The 24,101-nt window shown below is 42.8% G+C and overlaps 1 protein-coding gene across 7 annotated transcripts in view; it reads left to right on the plus strand.

Moving 5' to 3' along the window:
- The first annotated feature begins 17,906 nt into the window (after nucleotides 1–17,906).
- ZNF774 (zinc finger protein 774) overlaps nucleotides 17,907–24,101 on the plus strand; it is an 11,323-nt gene continuing 5,128 nt past the window's right edge. Inside the window, exons 1-3 of one of the 7 annotated variants that reach the window (XM_027846353.1) lie at nucleotides 21,113–21,154; nucleotides 22,056–22,089; nucleotides 23,512–23,547. The gene's annotated coding sequence lies outside the window, so the exon portion shown is untranslated. Of the gene's footprint in view, nucleotides 18,956–21,102; nucleotides 21,155–22,055; nucleotides 22,090–23,505; nucleotides 23,548–24,101 lie in introns of those variants that run through there. The other 6 variants (XM_027846355.1, XM_027846356.1, XM_027846354.1 and 3 more) reach the window with 6 other exon arrangements.

Genomic DNA, 24,101 nt, shown 5'->3' on the forward strand with positions numbered 1-24,101 from the left:
CGGGCCCAGAGTCCCGCGCTTCTGCGCAGGCGCCCGGTTGTACGCATGCGCAATCACATCCCGTAGAGCCGGGCAGGGGAGACGGCGAGCGAGCAGAGGCAAAACGGGTCTCTCGCTTTTGATGCGCGTTGTGTGGGTTTGTCTCCCCCTGGTGGAGATGGGAGGATTCGGAGCCTAGACCCACGTGGCACAGGCGTGGGCTGTCCCGAGCAGACCAGCCTGGCTTTCCGAGGAAGGGTGGGGCAGGGACGCAGACCTTGAAGTTCCTGTGAACCGCGTCAGTTTCTGGGAGGTTTTCTCTTTCACTCGGCGGGGTGTGGGCTAGCGCAAGCAGCTGGATGGGGGCAGCCCCCCCAGCTTTGCCTGCCATACCCCCTCCAGCTGCCCAGTCAATCCAACAAATACTGAGATCCTGACTGCCTGCTATGAACGAGCCCCCCCATGATACATTCATACATGTATGCATGCGTGTATATATAATACATGCGTGTATGTATAATACATACATGCACACATAAACATAAATGTGCACATAAAATATATGGGGGGGGGTGTGTACACATACAGGGGATTCCAATCCCTAAGTGGCTGTAATCATAGCTATTTGCCATAACTCAAGTTTCAAAATATATATATTTTTTTAAATTTGCAGAATTGTGTCAGGCACTGAAAGGCTAACCGATGTTCATGGTGAAAACCTGTATGTGTGAGAGAGCACTAAGGACTTCGGTTTCCCAGAGTCCAAGACCTGCTCTCCCTCCCTCTCACCCTTTGTCTTTCCATCTCTTTCTTCCTCTCTATCTTGTCTCCTCATCCCACTCAAGGTAGGCTAACTCTCAAAACGATACAAATCCCACAAACAAATAATGTGTCTGTGGTGTGCAGAGAGCCATTGGGGATGTACATAATGAAAGAGGCAAGCAGATGGACTAAGTAGAGAAAGGATGGGAGAATGAGCTTAAACTAAGGCTATAAGGTAAGCAGGAACCAGATTGTAGGCAAGCTTAAATGTGAAGATCAGTTTATACTTAATCAGTAGGCAATGAGGAAGGTTTTTGAGCACGGTGGAGAGAACTGAGACAGCTACTTGATGGCAGTGGGTAAAAAAGGCTGGACTTTTACCCAGGAAGTCAGGAAGACTCATCTTCACGCATTCAAACGCTGCCTCAGACACTTACTAGCTGTGTGATCCCCGACAAGTCACTTTACCCTGTTTGCCTCAGTTTCCTCATCTGTAAAATGAGCTGGAGAAGAAAATAGCCAACCACTCCAGTATCTTTGCCAAGAAAACACCCCCTGGGGTCACGGGGAGTTGGACACAACTTAAATAACTGAACAAAGAGAGAACTGCATGGTGTAGTTGAAAAGAACAGCTAAACTTGAAGTCACAGGATCACAGCTGTAGAGACAGAAGAGATCTCCAAGGCCTTAATTTTCCTTCACCAGTGAAATAACTGAGGCTCCCATCTTTATATCTTTGTGGTGAGGAACCAATGAGATCATGTATACATACACAGCACTCTGAACATTTTAAAGGGATAGACAAATGTTAGTTGTCATTAGGAATAACTAGCTCACTGTGGGTTAGGGTTAGAAAGATTACTCAGACAAGAGCAAATAAATTCAAACAGAGGGGAGAGGGATCCAGGGTAAGAAGACCAACTAAGAAGCTGTTTAAATGGCCTAGCAGAGACTTTAAAACAACACTGCAGTGGACACTGAGAGAAGGGAGACAGCAAAAAGATATTGCAGAGAGATAGAATTGCCAGGACTAAGCAAGTAAAAAAACAACTGAGCGAATGGTAAGGTCGTCAAGAGAAACTGACGTTAAAAGGAAGGGGAGGAGAGAAAGACAGTGATTTCGGCTTTGGATATTTTAAGCTGAAAATACCAACTGGATAGCCAGATGAAGATGCCCAGGAGTCAGCTGGAAAAATTGGCCTTGGGCCTGCGCAGATGGTAAAGGTAGTGCTAAAGTTTTGGGACTCCATCTGCATAGAGGTGATGGTGGCGGATCCCTGGCCACAGGCTGAAGCCAAGTACGAGATCGGCTTTTCTCAGGCATGGCCTATGAAACTTAATCCCAGTCACAGACCTAGCCCTATTCCTGACCACTGACTCACAGACTTGGCAACACACTGATCCCTTAATCTTGCCTCTAACTGAGCCCTAACTACAGCCACAGGCTGAATGACACGCCTGGATACTGACTCAGCTTGAAAAGCATCCAGAAATTTAGACTAAATCTCAACCATAGCCTCTTCCCCTCCACATAAACTGATCCTAGCCCAGAGGCAATTTGCTTCACTAGAGAGATCCCTCTCTGTGGTTACAGAATCACTGGGAAATTTGGCAATACCGATACACTTTCCCCTAATCTTATCCATGGATTGAGCTCTAAACATGAACCAAGGCTGAGCCCTAATTTTGGCCTCAATTGCAGCCCTAACCTCTCATTCACAGCCTGAGCCCCAACTCCTCAATAAAATAATCTGATCCCCCTAACACAAATGGATAATTTAACCCAATTCAATTAAATAAATGTTTATTAAGCATACTGGGTAGGCACACTTTTGTCCAAAGACAAAAACCGGCCTCAAGGAATTTACATTCTACCAAGAGGATATGGCACATGCACAGAGAAGTGTACCATGATGAAGAAGCTAAAGACCTACGTCTCTTCTGGGATGGGAATGTGTAATTTTAATTAAACAGTGGTGGGTGTTCTCTAAAGGAAAGGAGGGAGGGCTGTCACATATACTGGAAGTCTTTTGCTCATGGCTTAACATCCCCAGCCCCTCCCACAGTGTGTGCCTGGCACATTGTTGAGTGGAAAACAGTGGAAAGAATATTGGACATGGAGCCACAGGCCTGGTCTTGAAGTTCCTGCTCTGCCCCTTACTAGCTATGTGACCTTGAACAAGTAATTAATTCACCTCACTAGGTTTTAGTTTCCTCACCTGTGAAAGAGATGCTCTTCAAGGCACAGCATCTCAAGAGTCCCCTTGTTAAATAGTCCTGACTGGGCTGTATGGCTTATAAACTCCTCCACATTCTGGGGCAACATTTCTAGGCAGGCCATCCCTTGTACTGATGCCAATCTTATTCTGGTTCAGGAAGGAAACATGCATTTATTAAGTGCCTATGATGTGCCAGTCACTATACAGGTTATTATATGCAAACTATATACTATATACACTATACAAATATTATCTCATTTGTTCTTCATAACAACCCTGGGAGGTAGGTGCTGTTATTATCTCCATTTTACAGTTGAGAAGACTGAGGCAGTGACAGGTTAAGTGACTTGCCTGGGTCACAAATCTAGCAAGTGTCTGAGGGAAGCTAAGTGGTCCAGTGGATAGAGAGTGCTGGGCCTTGGGGAAGACCTGAGTTCAAATCCAGCCTCAGACACTTAGTAACTGTGTAACCGTGGGCAAGTCATTTAACCTGTCTTTGCCTCATTTTCCTCATCTCTAAAGTGGGGGTGATAATAATAGTACCTCCCACCTAGGGTTGTTGTGAGGACCAAACTTAACACAATGTCTGGCTGGCTGTTATTTTTATTAAGACCACATTCAAGTCTTCCTGATTCCAAGCCCAGTGCTCTATCTACTGCACCACCTAGCCCTCAGGCTATGTTATTGTACCAATTTGCAAGTAATTGCACTTTTTTGGGGGGAGGGGAGGCAGTGGGGTTAAGTGACTTGCCCAAGGTCACATAGCTAATAAGTGTCAAGTGTCTAAGGCCACATTTGAATTCAGGTCCTCCTGACGTCAGGGCTGTGCTCTATCCACTGCGCCACCTAGCTGCCCCTGTAACTGCACTTTTTCAAAAGCTTTTACAAAAGAATACTTTTCAAAGCTTCTGGGTATTGGGATGGACAGGCTTGCTGCTTTCGAGCCTCTAAGCCTTGCTCTAAAATTTTCAAGTGAGGAAGGACAGCACCAGAGACCCAGATCTTGGCTTACTTGCACTGAGTTCGATTAGAAGGGCACTCTCAACTGTTATCTCTGGTCTGTACCACAACCTAACATTTCCCCTGTGAGCAGCTGAAGGTTCCAGACTAGTTCTCCACAAGAACAGAAAAGGACCCTCAATTTCCATGCAAGTACTCAGGCTAATAAAACATCAGGTTTAAGACATGTTTTAACTCAACCAAAAACAAAAAACAAAAAAACAAACCAAAACCTGATAAAATGACCTGCATCCAAATCCATCAACAAGTTAAGGCAACTCTTCTTCCCTTTCCAGCGAGCTCTCATCTCTATATATCTATCTCATTGTTACAGATCTAGAGTTTGAGATCCTTCCTACTATGGAAAAGCATTCAGAGTTACTGAAGAATTGACCTCTTTCCTTGGACTGGTGCAGTGCATCTAACCCAAAGCATCCATGAAAGGCAAAGCCCAGGCGTGGTCCCATTCATTCCGCCTCTGTTCTTGCTACTCCTCAGCAATGGTTTCCGCTTGGACCAATAGCTTCTTCCACGGAGTGTAGGAAGCCAGAAATCCCTCTGCTTACACGTAGGGCTGTACAGTTCATCGGAGGGGTCATATGGCTATTCAGGCTTCCCTCCAGAGAACCAAGTCTGTGTGTCTGACAGAACCACTCTGTCCAGCTTCTCTGATTCTCTTCTCAGAGATTACTTAACCACAGAATCATCTCTAGCCCTAGCAATAGAACAACCTCATAAACAGGACCTGAACTGGTCCCAGTTCCATTTAAAGATTGGGCCCTAAACCAAGTGAGAAACTGATCTTATTAACTTAACTCTAACCTTAACAAAAAACTGAGTTTTAATCACCGCCACAAAATGACCTTGGTCACAGACTGTTCCTTCCATTTTGGTCACAGATAATCCCAAAAATTGGTCCCTAAAATCTAAGCCCTAACTCCATTATTAACCATAGATTCAAAATGAAATCTAGCTCCCATCAGACAGAGACTTCAGTCATAAACTGAAACCTATAACCTGTCACAAACTGAGCTCCAAGCTTGATAACTTACTGAGGAGGGCAATCAAGAAGGAGACAGAACTAGAAACCTATACACTATATGAGGATTCATTAGAGGAGCTGGGGATGCTTGGAGAAGAGAAGAGTGTTAAAAGGAAAAATCTTTGTTTGGGCTTTCACCCTGATTAAGGAGGCAAATCTTAGGACAAAGAGAATTAAAAGGAGTTACTTCAAGCTAGCATCATGTGAATGGGCTAATCACTGGAGATCAGCAAGGGATTCAAGAGGAATCATTTTTTGTTGATGACTTTCATACTGAGATAAAGGGGAAGCTGGGTAGCACAGTGGATAGAGAGCCAGGCCTGGAGTCAGGAAGACTCATCTAGTCTCAGACACTTACTAGCTGGGTGACCCTGGACAAATTACTTAACCCTATTTGTCTCAGTTTCCTCATTTGTAGAATGACCTGGAGAAGGAAATGGCAAACCATTCCAGTATCTTTGCCAAGAAAACCCCAAATAGGGTCACAAACAGTTGGCATAACTGAAACAATTGAACAACAAAAATGTGATTAAGAAAATTTTGATAGGTCCAGGTCAGCAAAAGAGGATGGGCCAATGTATCTCAGTTTCTCCCCAATTGCCTATACCTGATGTTTATCAGGTATAAACGGGTGGGAGGTGACTTGGTACCAGATAAATGGCAAGTAATACAAAGCTGCAGACTGGTACCTCCCCCAACACTTATTGACAGGCAGGTCTGGGAACAATGGGGTCACTGAGTCATGGAAGGATTATCATGGGGAAGAAGGATTAGGCTTTTTTTTTTTTTCTTGCTTGGGTCTGGAGCTCAGAACTAGGAGCAACAAATGTTCGTTGCAGATTTTGACTTGACATGAAGAAAAACTTGCTAAAACTCCAAAGCTGCTCCCAAAGGGAAATGGACAGTCTTGGGAGGTACTAGAAGTTTTCAAGCAGAAGCTCTTTGCCAGTGACATAGCAGCAAGGATTTGGGTTCAGGTAGATTATAACCTTAGAGCTTCCTTCCAACTCTGTGATCTTTTATTTGGCCACAGATGCCCTCCCCAGCCATAGCCACTCGCCAACCCCCTAACATTAGACAAAGACCAAGCATTAATTCAATTCAACAGATTTATTGAGTACCTGTCATAGCAAGAGGGAGCAAAAGAACAGTCTCTGCACTCAAAGGCAAGTAATACTAAGTAATATTACAAGTGAGCCCGTCTTCCCACCATCATCCTACGAAGTCGGTTGTCTTCTTCAGCTGGTCGTCTTCCTTGGCCGATCGCTGGCCTATGAGTGCTCAGCCGAGGGATCCCAGCGGCCTGGACATCAGAGAAGCCCAGTTGGAAGCACAGCGCTACTCTTCATCCCTAAAGCCCAAAGAACTTTCTGCATAAAGTGCGACAAGCACTTGCCTCACAAAGTGACACAGTGCAAGAAAGGCAAGGATTCCTGTACCAGCGGGGGAAAAGGTATATGATCGGAAGAAGAGTGGCTATGGTGGTCAAACAAAACCAATTTTCCAGAAAAAGGCAAAGTCCACAAAACAGATTGTACTGAGGCTTGAATGTGTAGATCCCAACTGCAGGTCTAAGAAGATGCTTGTCATTAAGAGGTGTAAGTATTTTGAACTGGGAGGAGATAAGAAGAGAAAGAGAAAGAGAAAGTTACTGACAGCTTGGATTCCCGGGCAAATTGGAAGTGGGGAAGTTAGGGAGAGAAAGTAATAAAGATAGCAATAGCTAATTCCTATTTTATAGGCTTTCAGCAAATCCAATTCATCAGCTTTAGGGATTGCCCTGTTTTCAAAGTATTAATGAAGTGGTTTCCCATATCTATTTGGGTTGAGTTAATCCTCTATGGAGAACTAATTAATAGTGATTGAAATAATCTGATCATTAAAGGGATAACCTGTTAATTGAAAACTAATATTAATTATATGTAGGGGTGGGTGGGAATGACAGCTGGTCAAGACTTGGAACAGTAAAGAATGGAGGTCATTGTTTCTTCCATCTTTTTTTTTTGTATTACATAAACCCATATTAGGCTTTAAGCCCTCTGGAGGGCAGAAAGTTTGTGTCTATCTTTGTATCTTGGCACTGTGTGCTTTCACACTAAAGGTGCTTAATAAATGTTGAGTCTTCCTAAAAACCAAACAAAAAAACCAAACAAGTGAGCAGGCAAGTATATGATCAATAGAGAGTGATGTGCCCCACATAGAGCACAATGTTACCTACTGTGAGTCATCTGTCAATGTATTATAGGTCAAATATAGCCTCAGACATTTACTAACTGTGTGACTGTGGGCAAGTAACCCTGATTGCCTCAAAAAAAAAAGTTTTATATAATTAACCAGAGAAGAAAGAGAACATCAACAACTCTATATAAGACTTCCCGAAAGAGGGTGCTCCTAAATTAACTTTTTTTTAATTTTTAAAATCTTTTTTTCCACTTAGTAGTATTTTATGTTTTCCAATTACATGTAAAGATAGTCTTCAACATTCACTTTTATAAGATTTTGAGTTCCAAATTTTTTTTCTCTCTCGCTTTCTCTCCTCTCCCTCCCTCCTTTCCTCCTTCCCCAAGATGGCAAGCAATCTGATGTAGGCTATACATGTACAATCATATTAAACATACTTCCACATTAGTCATGTTTGAAAGAAGAATCAGAACAAAAGGGAAAAGCCACAAGAAAGAAAAAAAAGAGAGAGAAAACAGTGTGCTTTGATCTGCATTCAGACTCCATAGTGCTTTTTCTGGATGTGGATAGCATTTTCCATCCTGAGTCCTTTGGAATTGTCTTAGATCATTGTACTGCTGAGAAGAGCTAAATCTATCAAAGCTGATCATGGCACAATGTTGCTGATACTGTATACAATGTTCTCCTGGTTCTGCTCATTTCACTCAGCATGAGTTCATGTAAGTTTTCCCAGGATTTTCTGAAATCTGCTTGCTCATCATTTCTTATGGCACAATAATTTTCCATTACATTAAAATGCCACAATTAGTTCAGTCATTCCTCAATTGATGGGCATCCCCTTGATTTCCTTTTTTTTTTTGCCATCACAAAAACAGCTGCTATAAATATTTTTGTACATGTGGGTCCTTTTCCCTTTTTTTATGATCTCTTTTGGATACAGACTTAGTAGTGGTATTGCTGGGTCGTAGGGTATGCACAGTTTTATAGCCCTTTGGACATAGTTCCAAATTGCTCTCCAGAATCGTTGGATCAGTTCACAACTCCATCAGCAATACATTAATGTTCCAATTTCTCCAACTTTATCATTTTCCTTTTTTGTCATATTAGCAATCGGATAGGTATGAGATGGGTACCTCAGAGTTGTTTTAATTTGCATTTCTCTAATCAATAGTGATTTAAAGCATTTTTTCATATGACCATAGATCACTTTAATTTCTTCATCTGAAAACTGCCTGTTCATATTCTTGGACCATTTATCAACTGGGGAATGACTTCTGAGTTAGCTTTAAAGGAGGATAAAAGCCCTGAAAAGTAGCAATGAGAAAAGAATATATTCCAAGTACCAGTGGATAACTTGCGTAAATGCACAGAGGTGAGAGATAACCTAATGGGTTTGGAGAATGGCTCAGTTTGGCTAGAATGTAGATTGTGTTGAATTAAATGTGAGATAAATCTGGAAAGGCAGACATATTATAGAAGGCCTTAAATACCACTCTGAAATACCACTTTCCTACCACCTCTAGGTGTTTGTTGTTGTTGTTGCTATTGTGTTGTTTCTACCACCTCTGGGTACAAGAGGACTCTGGGAAGAAGTTTAGGCAGGTACTCCAAGCAAGAGCGCTTGCTTGGTCTATTTTCTTTTCCACTTTCTTATGTGACCCATAAACAACGTGGCCCTTGTAAACAATGTTTTTGAATGTGAAAAGTTGTTCATACAGAGAGGAAATTCCAGATTCAGGGTGGGGGCAAAAGTCATAGGTTTCATATTTTCACATTTTATAGTAATATTTCATTTTCATCCCTTAGCTTAAGTTATAAACTGGATCAGTCTGGGTTTTTATTTGGCTGGCCATTTGGAGCCCAGAGCAACCATGGAAGGGAGTGGAATATCAGCATGTTTAAGCTGAGTACCCTTTGATAGCCAACAAAGGAAAGAGTCAGGTGGGGATGGGAACAAAAACACAAGCAGAGGGGTCAGCCGTGATAAGAAGGTCTACCACTTTTTCTGACACAGGAGGAGAGAAAAAAAATAATGGGTGAAGACAGAAAAAGCTTTCAGATGTAGAGTAGGTGAAATAAAGGACATTAACATGGGCAGCACACGTGTCCTTCACAGAAAATGGTGTCTGCTAAGAGAAATCCTGGAGAGGGTGATACAGAGCGCTGAAGCCAAGAGGTTTGGAACAGCCACTGTGAGGAGTATGCCAGAGAGTCAATCAGGGGAAAATATCTGGATTGCTCAACATCAGTGAAGGCCTGGTTGAGGTCAGATAACATGAATTTGGAGAGGACTAAGTCAGTTTTGGCTGTAGGACTTTGTCTAACTGTATTCCACAGTTTATGAATAGGATCAGAAGGAGGATATTGAGAGTGACCTAGAGCAGATGATTTGCCAGGGCTTGACCATCAGAAAAACAAGGGATACTAGAGCCAGAAGTAGAAACCAACACTTTGTGGCACTCATTAATGATGGGATCAAGACCAAGGGGAGAAAAGTGAGATAAGAACAGAGGTGATAGACTGTGAAAATAAGGAAGAATTCAAGGATTGGAGGTTACTGTGTGGATAACAAATAGATTTAAGAGAAGTGAGGTAGAAGGAGAGGGGGAAAGGGAGGAAATTATGATCAGAGAAGAGAATTTCAGAGTTCAAGATTGTGGAGATAGCACATTGGTGGGGTGGTGGTGACCTCCCCTTTTTTGACATTGATGTCAAAGTATGAGGTATGATTACTCCTTTGAGTGTCTGGGGTAAAATGGAGCTGAAAGTCAAGGGAGTGGAAGAGGTTGACTAACTGGAAGAATGGGATATTCTATGTGTGTTGAAGTCACCAAGGATGAGAGCAGGACTTGGGATGGAGTCAGTAATGGAAGGATGATTGAAAAAAAGGGAGAGTTATCTGGAGTCCAGTAGATGGCAGTAGCAAAGATCAAATCCACAGAATTAGACCGAGCACTGGGCATAGATCTTGGGAACATAGATGTAGAGGTAAAAGAGATCTGAGGGATCATTTTACAGATGAGGAAACTGAAGCTCATAGACGTTAAGTGACCTAACGGGTATTAAGTGGCTGGGCTGGAATTTGAACCCAGGTCCTCTGAATCAAATCCAGATCTTTTCCTATTTCAACAGAATGAAACTACTCATATACACAGAATAAGCCCTTTTAATGAAACAATCACCAAATTGAGCAAAAGACTGATCCCTTACTCTGGCTACCACTTGGCCTCCAAACAAAAGCTATAGACCTATCTATGTATAATAGGGGTGTGTGTATCCCCTATTGTGTGGGGGCCGATGACAAGCACCCCAGTTCTGTTTGGCCACTTAACATTGATTTTGAAAAATGATTTTTTGTTTTGAAGTTGTAGCCAGAACAAGCACAGAAACACTTCCCCCAACAGCTTGGAAGGGAACATCTTTTTCCCTTAAACCACCTTGACAGTGGGAACGGAGGGATAGGAGGGATGAAGGAGGAACTAGGTTCAACTCGGTTTAATACTTTATATAGCATTAGTCCCACTAAGTTTGTGTCAAAAAGTAGCATCGCTTCCAGGTAGATACTCCATGGGCAGAGAACTCAAAGGTTTTCTCAAAGATTGTTCCATGTTCCTTAGGGCATTAATGCCCAGCTGGCTGCAACAAAGTCTGGGTTCTGACTCTTCACTTCCTTTGGTTTTTCTCCCAACCTTTGAAAACTCCCAAGGTCAGAGACTCCACTCCCTTCACTGGACATCGAGAGGGAAGGAATCACCAAGATCTCCAGGAACAGAATGGAACAAAAAGATCTCAAATGGGTCTTTCAGAATGTCTCCACAACCAATCAAAGAGCCTTCTCTTCAACATGTTGACCAAACCAGTTACTGAATGTCCATAGGTGCTCCATACTCTCCAAGGCACCGCCTTCACATATCATCATCAATCTCCCAGAAGCAGCTCGTAAGTGACCTCCACAAAGAGAGATGTCATCTCAGGTGGTCTGGGCATGCACCAGACACACCCATTACACTTGCGTATATTTTGTACATTCTTATCTTTGTATCTGTTGTTCTCCCACCCTGTCCCCTCACCCCCACATAAACTCTCTGAGGGCAAGAACTGGTTTTTCATTTGGTCTTTGTGTCCTCAGTACATAGTAAGTGCTTAATAAAATTGATTTACCTAATAAAATGAGATGATGTGTTAGGTGCTTTGCAAACCTTAAAGCACTCTATAAACACTAGCTATTGTTACTTTTGTTGTTATGAAGAGATGCTTGTTGAATTGCATTGAAAGAAATCCCTAGCTGCAACCGAGAGCCCCAGGGTCATCAACCCGAGACAAAATGAAAACTCTTTAGGAAGCAAGACTCATGCCTGCTTCCAATACATAGTGATAATTTGAACCTGAGCAGGTCACTTTACCTTTTGGTGCTCCTAGCTGACCTCTGATTCTGCAAGTTAGAGGGAAGTCAGGGGACCTGTCCTGAGGGACTGAATATTTACATTCAGAATTGCTCACTTTGATGAACTCATAGGTCTTGAACAAAACAAAAAAATGTCTAAACAAAACCCACAAACAAGAATGGTTACTGAGGAGCAGCTAGGTGGCGCAGTGGATAGAGCACCAGCCCTGAAGTCAGGAGGACCTGAATTCAAATCCAGCCTCAGACCAAACACTTGAAACTTACTAGGTGTGAGACCCTGGGCAAGTCACTTAACCCCAATTGCCTAAAAACAAAACAAAAAAACAAAACAAAAGAATGGTCACTGACCTCAAGAAACTTACATTCTACTGGTTAATTATATGAGAGCAGATAATTTCTCTTCTTGAGCACGGATACCTGGGCCATGCTCTCATGTTTCTCTTCTGGAGCACATTCACATTTGGAAAAAAAACTGTCTGGTTGTTCTCCTGAATTTGTTTACCCTCCCCCCCCTCCCGCCCTGGGTCATATATCTCAATACTGGAATCTGTTCTCAAAGATTTAGGGGAGTTGGGAAACAAAAGGGAAATCTGTAACCTTCATTTTGCATACCAGTCTAATCAATGGGCTGTGTTTTCTCTTACAGAATGAAGTCTATGGGTTTTGTGACAGAAACAGTTTCTTAATAGTTCAGGGACCATTTTCATTTGTTTGTTTGCAGCTCGAGTCCACATGGCTAAAATGGGGCATGACTGTAATCAGATATACTCTTTTGGAAGCCTTATTGACCTCTAGTAGTACTGTGAATTGATCTAACTGTGCTAGAAAACAATGTGGAATTATGCAAGAAAGTTACTAAATTATGTATTCCCTATGACGCAGTAATCACACAACCAGACAGCTTGAATAGGTTGATGACAAAAAGAAAAGACTCATATGTACAAAAGTATTCCTATCAGCACCATTTATAATAGCAAAATGCTGGAAATAAACTACGTGCCCAACAACTGGGGAATGACTGAACAAATCGTGGCATACAAACGGAATGGAGTATTACTATGTCGAAAGGAATGCCAACTATGAGAAGAACAGTATGATGTAAGGCAGAGGGAAGAAAGTAGGGAGGAAGAACAATGTTCACAATGATTACAGTTGAAGATACAACTTATGGTGCTTCACCTCAAACACTGAGCTAACGTAGATTGGGTTCAGTCTTGGAGGTAGTGCCCCGAATCGTAACTCTCTGTTTCATTGTTGCCCTGCCTAGCATTTTCACTGGAAATTTCAGCATGTCTAGGTCTCCACAGATGTGGCTGAAACGATCCTCAGCTCTTACACAAGCACTCAAGGTAACAATGTGTAGCACCCTTTCTAGGATGCTCCACCAACTTGTCCTTACATTTGTGGATTAGGTCCCCAGAGGGATATCTTCTCTCAGAGTTCCAGAGTGTATACTATAGCAATACTCCTCAAAAAATACAGCCCACAAGCCCCTACTGGTGTACTTACTATTAATAATCAACCCGTAGATTAATTAGCTCTTACGAAGGCATTTGCTCAAATGGCATAGCTTGAACAATAATTATAAAACATTCTCCCATAAACTTGGGATGTACTCTCCCACAAATACGTGTATCTGTGGGGTGAGTGAGCACGTCCTTAAAGTACAATGATAGTACAACACATGTTTAGGCAATGCATGTGGCCAAGGCATATAAGGGCTGCTCAGCGAGGCTTGCTCTTCACAGGACATAGCATCTCTGCTGCAGAGATTAAGCCAGTGACTCCCTGGACTTGCTCCTCTATGCACAGGTATAGTCTCCATTACCTTCAACTTAGGGGTCAGCTGCGATCCTTACCTGGGTTGTATATGATGCATTTTCAGAAAGAGTAGAGATTTTGGCCCAAGACTAGCATTTGTCTCCAGTTAATACCTCAGGTCTCATGTTTATCACTTCCCATAGAACAGGTGGGAAAGTAGAGCTTTAGTCTTTTCAACAACTCTTACTGGTTCAGAACTGGCTTCCCGCTGTGAGATACCTCACCCTAACTTACACTGACCATATAGTACATTTCTCAGTTGCTCATCTCTGCTGGTCGTAACTAGGCAATGACCATTTGCCCAATATTCACCAATACTTCTGGGGTTCTAGATTCCCTAGTTGTTGCTGTTTTTAACTCTCAGGATATTTCTCGGTTGGTCTAAGCAAGTGCTAGCTGTGGGAGAAAGGTACCTAAGCAATCTATGCTCTGGGGGTAAATTCGCTATCTCTACTGGCCTTTTTATATGCAAATGATTGACTCTAAGTTTCTCTTCAGGAAGTAAGAATAAGTCAACTCAAAAGTTTTGCATCTTTTACAAGGTGTAGAAAAGTGATTTAGGGGGGTCTAAGAGATCAAAACTATTTTCATAATAATACTAAGACATTTCAATTTGTAATAAGGCAAATATTGATAGATATAATCTATATTAAAGGAGAGGGCCTCAATGATTTTTAAGAGGATAAAGGTCCTGAATCCAAAAAGTTTGAGAACTGCTGGCAAAGAATGATCACTCACATCTAAAAGAAGGCCTCATGCTCTACAAAGAGAGTGAGACAGACAACTGTACACGCTCTGTGTAACTTGCTTCTTATGACCTGCAAACTAAAAATATGCTGGTCTGAAAGGGGCACACCCTTACAAATTAATATGAAGTACAGAACTGCCTTAATTTTACTCCACTAAAAAAGCAAACCAAAATGTAGGACTCAGAGGGAGTGGCTCATAAAGTGTTGATACAATTGTACTCTCTCTGGTGAGTCCCATCCACTTTCCTTTCCCCACTCCCTCCTCTGCTTCCAAACATTCCTCATGAGTAATCTCTCACAATTACAATGTAAGCTCCTGGAGGGCAGGAACTTTAGTGTTTCCATGTATTTGTTTCCCCAGGCACAGCACGATGCCTGGTGCATAGTAAGGACACTAGACTTGAAGTCAAAAAGACTTGAGTTCTAATTCTGCCTCAGATACTTACTATATACATGATCTGGGCAAGTCACTTAACCTCTCTTAGCCTCAGTTTCCTCTTCTGTAAAACAGGAATAATTTTAGCACCTCATAGGGTTATTTTGAGGATCAAATAAGATGAATGTAAAGCACTGTATAAATGCTAGCTATTATTATATTATTATTAATAAATACTATGTCTATATTAATTAATTTGTTCAGTCACATCTGATTCTTTGTGACCCCATTTGGGGTTTTCTTGGCCAGGACGCTAGAGTGGTTTGCCATTTCCTTCTCCAATTCATTTTGCAGATGAGGAGACTAAGGCAAACAGGGTTAAGTGGCTTGCCCAGGGTCACACAGCTAGTCTGAGGCTGAATTTAAACTCAGGTCTTCCTGACTCTAGGTCCCAGACCGCCTAGTTGCCACTTAAATTAGTTACAATGTATAAAGTATCAGCATTTTTTTTTTTTAGCCAGTTCCTCTAAACCTCCAGTAGGGTTCTTCTGTCCATTTATTCTTAACCACTTGTCTTCTTATGTGGCTATAGTAAGTATGTACCTGCTCCTTTCTCCTCATTCTGATTTTTTTTCATTTTTTGTTTTTTTAAAGGTCTTTTCACATTTGTTGGATTTATTGTAACATAGTATTTTGTTATATGAATTTATCACAATTTATTCAACCATTCTCCTGTTGTTAGATATTTCAGTTATTTCCAGTTTTTTGCAATTACAACTGTTATGAAAATCTTTGAACAGATAACACTCTTTAGGTGTCTATTCATTTAACCACTATTTACTAAATGTCTACTATGTGGGAAATGCTGTTTGGTACTGGGAGAGACACAAAGGTGAATAAAACATAGTTTCTACTCTCAGGAACCTTATAATCTAAGGAGGAAGTTGTGACATAGACAGAAATTTTTAGTAATTTTACAAGAGTATCATAAGCATAAAGTAACTATAGTTCAAGACAATGCATTAAGAGCTTAGGAAAAGTACAGAATGTTTTGTGAGGCTCAGGAAAGGAAACATAATTTGTTTCCTGGACTCAATTTCCTTAAAAAGCTTTTATGAACTTCACTGGCAAAATATCCCTGGCAACTGAGCCTACACTGCCAAGGGGGACACATAGAAAACTTTTCAACATGCTCTTAGTGCTGGAGTTCCTGGCGTGAAGGAGGGAAGTTCAGTGGCAAAGAAGTCAAATAAGGACCTAGGAGAGTTCCTGGGTGCACCTGGGTAAGGGGAAATGAAGCTAGAAGAGGTTTTCTATTAGGTCCTTTTCTCATCTCCTTCTAGGCTTCAATGATCATTTTAAAGCTGATAACCCCCTCAGTGTCTCTGTCTTCACCCCCAACCTCTCCCTGGAGCTCTGATCTCATATTTCTAATGGCCTACTGGAGATCTCCACTTGGCTCACCTACCATCCCCTTAAATTCAATGTATCTAAGACCAATCTCATCACCTGCCCCCAAAACCTTACCTCTTCCTAACTTTTCTACTTCTTTTAATGACACCACAATCCCCTCAGCATCTCAGATTTGTACTCCCGGTTTTGGATCTTTCTCCCTTTTCACCCTCACATCCAATCAATTGTGAAGCCTCATCCTTTCTAAGTTAAGATCACAGGATCATAGATTCAGAGCCAGAAGGAACCCCATAATGTCTGGTAGCCTTCCTCCTTTCTTCATTCTCAATGTAAGCACCCTAGTTCCAACCCTTATCTCTTCTAGACTACTGAAATAGCCTTCTAATCAGTTTTCTTGCTTCTAGTCTATCTCCCCTTCTCCAATTCATGCCCCACTCTAGGGCCAGAGGAATTTTCCCAATGCATCTCTATAATCGTGTCACTTCTCCATTAAGAAGGCATCAGTGGCTTGCTATTGCATTCCAAACAGAATATAAATCCTTGACTGACATCTAAAGTCTTCCACAAGTTAGCTCCAAACTATCTTTCCAGCTCAAGTTTATATTATTCTGCTTCTACTTAGTCTATATTACAGCCAAATCAGTACTTTCCTTTACCTACTTTCATCCTAAAGTCTCCCATCTCCATCCTTTCGCTCATGACCCCACCCCACGCTCCTCCATTCCTTGTCGTCAAATCTCTTCCTTCCTTCAAGAAATAACCTGAATGCTACCTCTTCTCCATCCTCTCAAGTTAAAGTGACCCCCTTGTCCTCTTCCTCAAATTTCTCATAGTCAGTCATCTGGCACACAGCATTTTGCCAGGATCACCCCTCTACTTATCTTTCTCTCTTGTATCATAGTTATTTTTCTAGGTAACTTTCCCTTTAGATTGAATTAGATTGTCACTTTCCTGAAGGTAGGGTCTGTGTCAATTCAGCAAATTCAATTCAACAACACTAATTAAACATTAAACTCAATTCAACAAATGCTGATTAAATGTATAGTGTTCACTGTGAAAACAAAAGAAAATTTCCCTGCCCTCAAGCAGCTCCCATTCCACAATAGCCTATCTATGCAGTGACAGCGCAGAGCACAAGCAAGGTAGGTAGATGGGGCAACAGTTAGGTCATGAAGTCTTGAGTTCAAAACTGGCCTTAGGCACTTTCTGACCCTGTGATTGCATCAGTTTCCTCATCTCTCAAACTGGGATAGTACCTGCCTTTCTGGATTGCAGTGAGGATCAAATGAGATAGCATTGCAAACCTTAATATTGCAAACTTTGTGAACCTTAAAGCACTATATCAATGCTACCTATTATTAATGTTAGGCAGGGTCTTGTAGGCTCTTAAAGTTAAGGAGAAACATGAAAAAATTCTACATTTTCTTAAATGAGGCAGACCCTTTCAGCTCCTGGAAGCAACCTGCCCTGATAGGTGAGGTGCAAAGAGCCCTGGATTTGGAGTCCAAATCCCTAGACAAAAATTCCTATACTTTCACTATCTGTGTAATCCTGAACAAGCCATTATCTCTCGGTATGCCTCAATTTCCTCAACTGTAAAAGGGAGGGGATTAGACTAGATAACCTCTAAACCTTTGATCCGGAGTTCTTTTCCCTCCCTCACTTCTCACCTGGCTTCACTACTCTGGGACATCATCTTCTCTCCCCTTTCCCTCCCCCACCTCTGTACGTTGTCTTCCTCCATTAGACTGTAAGCTCCTTGAGGGCAGATACTGTCTTTCTTTCCCTAGGGTTTACCACGGTGCCTGGCACTTAGTAAATGTTTGGCTATTGACTCCTGGGACTACATTTCCCAGAGTGCTCCGCGCCACTCGGCCACCTAGCCCGTTTGACAGCTGGCCCCACCAGTGGAAAGGGAAGGTTTCTCGACGTGAAGACCGGGTGGCCAATGCCCAGAGGGCAAGGGCGGGCGTTCCTGACACCGCAACCTGCGTACAACTCCTACTTTCTGTCCAGAGTGTCCTGGCCTGAGCCGGGCGGGGCGGCCAGGACTTTCTGTGCTACGGGGGAATTTCCGTTCCTTCTCCATCCCGGGTCGGGCCTGCCCTGCCCCGGGGGTGGTGAGTGGATTCGGGCTCCGGAGAGAGGGCTTGGGGATGGGAATAGGCGCTCAAGGGGAATAAGGCCTCGGGGTGGGAGCAGGGGGCGAAAGGTAGAGGAGGGAGGGTGCCTGAGCATGCGTGGACTCTGAGTGAAGGCAGACCCCACTCCCCCTCCCCCCTCCTGGGATTCCCCAGGGACTGGCTAGTACGTGTCATTCCCCGGGGGCTGGGCACTGGCCTAGGTGTGATTACAGAGCATGCTGGGAGCCAGAGTCCTCCCAGGAGCTCTCCCGGGACCACAAGTCCTAGCATCCTCCGCGTCGTTGGCCCGCCCCGCAGGCCTCTCTGACAACCACCTGGACCAACGGAGAAAGAAAGCCTTAAGTCGCGGAGACGTTAAACCAATGGCGAGAGAGCGGGGGTGGGCGCTTTGCGTCAGACCCTTTCCCTAAGTCCAGTGTGGGCTCGCCCCAAACCGGGTGGCGGCTGGCTGGACTCTCTCGGCTCCGGCCCCCGGCTCAGGCCCCTGGCTAATGTTCCATCCTCTGGCTGGGCCGGCCCGGGGGCGGTGAGTGGATGACTGCGGGCCTGGGGAGGGGGCTGGTGGCTCATGCTGGAAACTTGGGGAAGCAGGTGGGTGGTCTGGCCAGAGGACGCCTCCCGCCCCCCCTCCAGTCAGAGGAGCAGCTGACATCTGTGCAGAGCGCTGAGAGCAGGGGCAGGGGACAGGCAGTGCCGCCCCCACTTTGCAGAAGAGGAAGCTGACACCCCGACTCAAGGAAGGGTCTTCCCCAAGGTCGCATGGCTGGGAAGCCCCAGAGTCCTCCCAGGATATTCTTACTCAATCATCAAGCAATTATGCAGCACCTACTGTGTGCCAGGCACTGTGCTAGGAGCTGAAGAACAGGTACTGAGAATGAAAGAATCTCTGCTCACAAGGAGCTCATCTTCTAATGGGGGGCAGTATATACATATATTAATATATACAGCATAAATAAAAATAATAGATAGCATTCATATAGTGCTGTAAGGTTTGCAAGGCACATACATATATATGTGTATGTATATATATATAAAATCTTAATTGATCCTCACAACTCTACTGTTGTTATCCTCATTTTACAGATGAGGAAACTGAGGTAGACAGCGATTGTGCAGTGATGCTGCTGCTGTGGCAGCGTTTGAACTTAGGGATTTCTGACTCCAAGTCCAGTGTTCTCTCCACTGTGCTGCCTAGCAGTCTTTATATAAATATAAAGTGAATAAATACAAATACAGAGTAGTTAAAGAGAAGGTAATTTGGGTGAGAGAGAGGGTACTAGCAGTTGGCAGTGGGGAGGAGGAGTGGTGATTTAAAAAATCCTTCCAGAAGAAGATACCAGCTTAAAGGAAGAAAGGGACTGAAGTAGAGGTAAGGGGGGAATGCCCTCTGGGCACGTGGGGTGGCGTCTAGGTTTAGAGACTTGGGAGAGGGAGCATCATATGAGATAGTTCTGGTCTCAAGGAGGGAGAAGAATGTCCAGTGAGGCAGGACAAGCTGTGAAGGACTTTAAAAGTCAAACAGAGGAGTTGATATTTTACCCTAGAAGCAACAGGAGGTCACTGATGTTGTTCACATGGGGAATTGTGTCAGTTATGGATTTGAGGATGGTTATTTTAGAAGCAGTGTGTAAGATGGAAAATGGTAAGAGTCTTGAGACAGATATTTTTCTTGCAGTAATCTAAGAAAGAGGTGAACCACCAAAACTAAGGTGGTAGCCAAGTGAGTGGAAACAGCCTGGTGTGAAGATAGAAAGGACGAGATTTGGTTGGCTATTTAGGGAGAGGGAAAGTGAGGAGTCTAGGATAATGCTGTGGTTAGGAACCCGGGAGACGAGAAGGATAGTGATACCTTCGGCAGAAATAGTGAAGTGCAGAGGAGGAGAGGATTTGGGGGAAAGACAACAAGTTCAGTTTTGGACATGTTTCGTTTAAATGCTCTCATTGCTTCCCAGAGAACCGTGGTCTCTAGTTTTCTGCCCCCAACCCCAGTAAAACCATCTCAGTTTCTTTGACTTTTCTCTCACCCTTTCAGGCATGTACACTGTGTATGTAATCTTTGTATTTTAAAAGTTTGTCAAGGGAAAGTGATTCAATACTCAAAACAAGGGGATGTCTAAGGGTAAAAAATATGTGTATTCCTCAGGCCTTCCGTGCTGTATTCTAATAAATAACAGACTCCCGTTTGCTCTTTACACTGGGTGGTGGGACTTAGAGTAGTCCAGTGTCACAGCTGGAAGGATCTGGAGAGGTCAGTTCAATTCCACAAATACTTATTTAACGCCTACTGTGGGCGAGGTACTGTACCACGAACTGAGGATACAAAGATAGATGTGACACAGACTCTGGTTTTCAGCTTCCAAAGGCGGGGAGCAGACAGGTATGCAAATGACTTCTCTGACAGAAGGGACACTGAGACACATGTAGAAAAGAGTTTTGGGCAAATTACTGTGAGACCGGAGCAGAGGATGGGAGATTGAGGAGAGAGGAGTATAGAGTGGTACGGGGAGGATCATTGGCCTGTTTATGTTATACATGAGGTAAATGAGGTCTAGAAAGTGAAGTAACTCATCCAAGGTCACACATTTAGTGAGTTTGTTACAATTTGAACTATAACTCAAGTTTTCTGACTCCCATCCCTGTGCCTGTTCTATGTCAGAGATCACCATTCTTTTTTTTTTAATTAATTAATAAATTTTTAGTATTTTATTTTCCCCAGTTACATATATTAATATTTGTTTTTAAAACTTTGATTTCCAAATTCTCTCCCTTCCTCCCTCCCTACCCCGCCCCCCCATTGAGAAGGCAAGCAATTCAATATAGGTTATACATGGATCACCATTTTTAGAGGGAGAAGAGCCCCTTAGTCTTAAATACACACATGTATATGTCTCAGAAATGCAGTCTATCTACATATTAATTGATGTCAGAAAAATCTGCCAGAAAGATCTGTGTTGTTTTATATTTTTTTATTTAATGTAATTTATAGTATGTTTCATCCTACAAAAAGAACAAGTAGAGGGGCAGCTAGGAGGTGCAGTGGATAGAGCACCTGCCCTGGATTCAGGTAAGACCTGAGTTCAAATGCGACCTCAGATACATAACACTTACTAGCTGTATGACCCTGGGCAAGTCACTTAACCCTTTGCCTAGCCAAAAAAAAAAGAAAAGAACAAATGGTTATTTATCTTCAGAAGGCCTTGGTTATAATGTCCGTGGGGTTTAAAAGCTGAAAGGAGAGCCCTGAGACTATAGCTTACATATGGCATTTTAGTATTGTGAGTTTGTTAGAATACCCACTAGTCACTTTTGAAGGCAGACCGGTCCTGAGGATTGAAATCTGGGAACAAAGACCGGAGGAGGGGGAAGGTAGGAAGTAAATATAGCCATAGCAAGGATGTGTACCAGGGGCAGCAAGAATGCAGATGTGTTGGTAGATACATACATAGAGGGGAGTAAAGTAGAAAACTAGAAAGATAGCAAAGAGCCAGACTGTGAAGGACTTTGAATGCCAAACAGCATTTTACATTTGAACCTGGAGCTAATAGGAAGCCACCGGAATTTATTGAGTAGAGGAGTGACCCGGTCAAAACTGTGCTTCAGGAAAATCACTTTGGCAGCCAAATGGAGAATGGATTGAAGTGAGAGACACAGACAGGCAAACAGTGAATGGGAGAGATTTGAGGCAGGGAGACCAACCAGAAGCCTAGTGCCAAAATCCAGGCCTGAGGTATAAGGGTCTGTACCAGGATAGTATGGTGGCTGCATAAGTGGAGAGATGTATATAAAAGATGTGACAGAATTTGGTCACAGATTGCATATGTGAATTGAGTTTATGACCCTGCTTAACTGGGAGGATGTTGGTGCTCTCTAACACTAAGAGGGAGGTTCAGAAGAGGGGAGCATTTGGGGGAAAGATAAATTCTCTTTTGAGCATGTTGAATTCACAGTAATTCTGTTTTGGACAGAAGCAGGAGGTGGATTACGAATGAGGAACAACAAGTAAGTCATTTTGGGGGAGCATATGCATAGTAGGTGAGAGAGGGGGAGTGATGTGTGGAGCCAGATTGTGAAGGGCTTTAAATGCCAAACCAAGGAGTTTGTCATTTATCCTAAAGGCACTGGCTAGCCACCGAAGTTTCTCGAGCGGAAGAGTGACATGGTTAGGCCTGTGCTTTGGTAATCACGACTTGCTCTGTGTGGAGAATGGATTGAGAGGAAAGAAACTGAAGGCGGGGAATCTAATTGGGAAGCTGTTGAAATAGTCCACATGTGGGGCAGCTAGGTGGCACAGTGGATGGAGCACTGACCCTGAAGTCAGGAGGACCTGAGTTCAAATGCAGCCTCAGACCAAACACTCGACACTTACTAGCTGTGTGACCCTGGGCAAGTCACTTAACCCCAATTGCCTAAAAAAAAAAGAAAGAAATAGTCCACATGAGAGGTAATAAGAGCACTGACCAGGGTTGTTGCATATAAGAAAGATGAAGATAGTGATGAAGAATAGTGGACAGTGACAGTGAATGTGAGATAGCCAGTGAGATGTGGAGAGTGAGTGAGAATTAAGATCTGGAGATGACTTCTAGGTTTCAAACCTAGTTAACTAGGAGAACTGTACCTGTGGGCAGGTAGAGGTGTGTCTAGTCTTCAGATGTGGCCAAGGTGTTGATTTGTTTTCATCGACTATACTTACTCATGAAGCACTTAGCATACTGCCTGGCACCAATTAGGCTCTTAATAAATTGCAATTGGGGCGGGGGGAGTGAAGGTAGCAAATATGTTTTTAAAAAAGCAGCAACGAAACATTTTTTGAGTTTACAGGGAAAAAAAAGTTAAGAGTATCCAGAACCAATTAAAAATTTTGCTACTTAAATTTAATGTGCACTTTAAAAAACTGCACATAACAGACTTTTACAGTTTTATGTGCAACTTTTTATTAATGATTTTCTGTATTTTTTTGTTTAATGATTAAATTAATAAAAATGAAAAATTTTGAAAAAGAATAGTGGTACTCTTGATAGAAATAGAAAAGTTGGGGAAGGTTGGGATTAGAGGGAAAGATGAGCTCTGTTTGGATCATGTTGACTTTAAGATGCCTATGGGATATCTAGGGGGAGATGCTGAGTGGACAGGAGCTCAGGAAGGATCTGGAGCCATCTTCATAGACATAGTCCACGGCAGCTAGAAAAAAGCACAGGATGGAGCCTCAAAATACACCTGTAATGGGCCCTGAGCCTAACCTTGTTTTGTATCCAGGACTCCTTGGGCAGTTGGGTGAAACCTATGAACCCTTTCTCAGAATAATGTTTTTAAATGCATAAGATAAAATTTGTAGAATTACAAAGGAAACCAATTATATGCATTGAAATAAAGATTTTATTTTTTCTAATCCAAGTTCCTGGCTTCCTTAAAATCTATCCACAGATCCCTGGTTAAACATTCCTGCTCTAAAACCTCTAGGTAAGAAAAAAATGTATCAGTTCATGGATGTATTAGGAGTCAATGATATGATTACATCTGCTGAAGAGTAGAATAATAGATCTAGGGTTGGAAAAGACTTTAGATCAGCTAATAATAACAACCCCTTCATTTAAAAAAAAATTTCTTTTTTAAGCTAGGCAATGGGGTTAAGTGACTTGCTGGTCACACAGCTAGTAAGTGTTATGTGTCTGAGGCCGGATTTGAACTCAGGTCCTCCTGAATCCAGGGCTGGTGCTCTATTCACTGTGGCACTTAGCTGCCCCACTCCTCATTTTTAAAAGGAGGTCCAGAGGGAGAATCTTTGTACAAAGTCACAGGGGTAATAGAGACAGGATTCACACCCAGGTCTTCTTACTCCAATTACTGTTGCTTCTCGCACCATGCTGCCTCCTTGTGGTCACATTGACCACGTTCCTATATAAACTCTTTGAAGGCAGCCACCATCTTTACACCCTGTTGTATTTCCCACATAATTAAGTAAATACTTGTTATTTTGAATGACAGATTCAACTGATAGATAGCTATGATTCCCT

The sequence above is a fragment of the Vombatus ursinus genome, unplaced genomic scaffold (genome assembly GCF_900497805.2).
Source record: "Vombatus ursinus unplaced genomic scaffold, bare-nosed wombat genome assembly UNPS02015129.1, whole genome shotgun sequence".
Classification (NCBI taxonomy): domain Eukaryota; kingdom Metazoa; phylum Chordata; class Mammalia; order Diprotodontia; family Vombatidae; genus Vombatus; species Vombatus ursinus.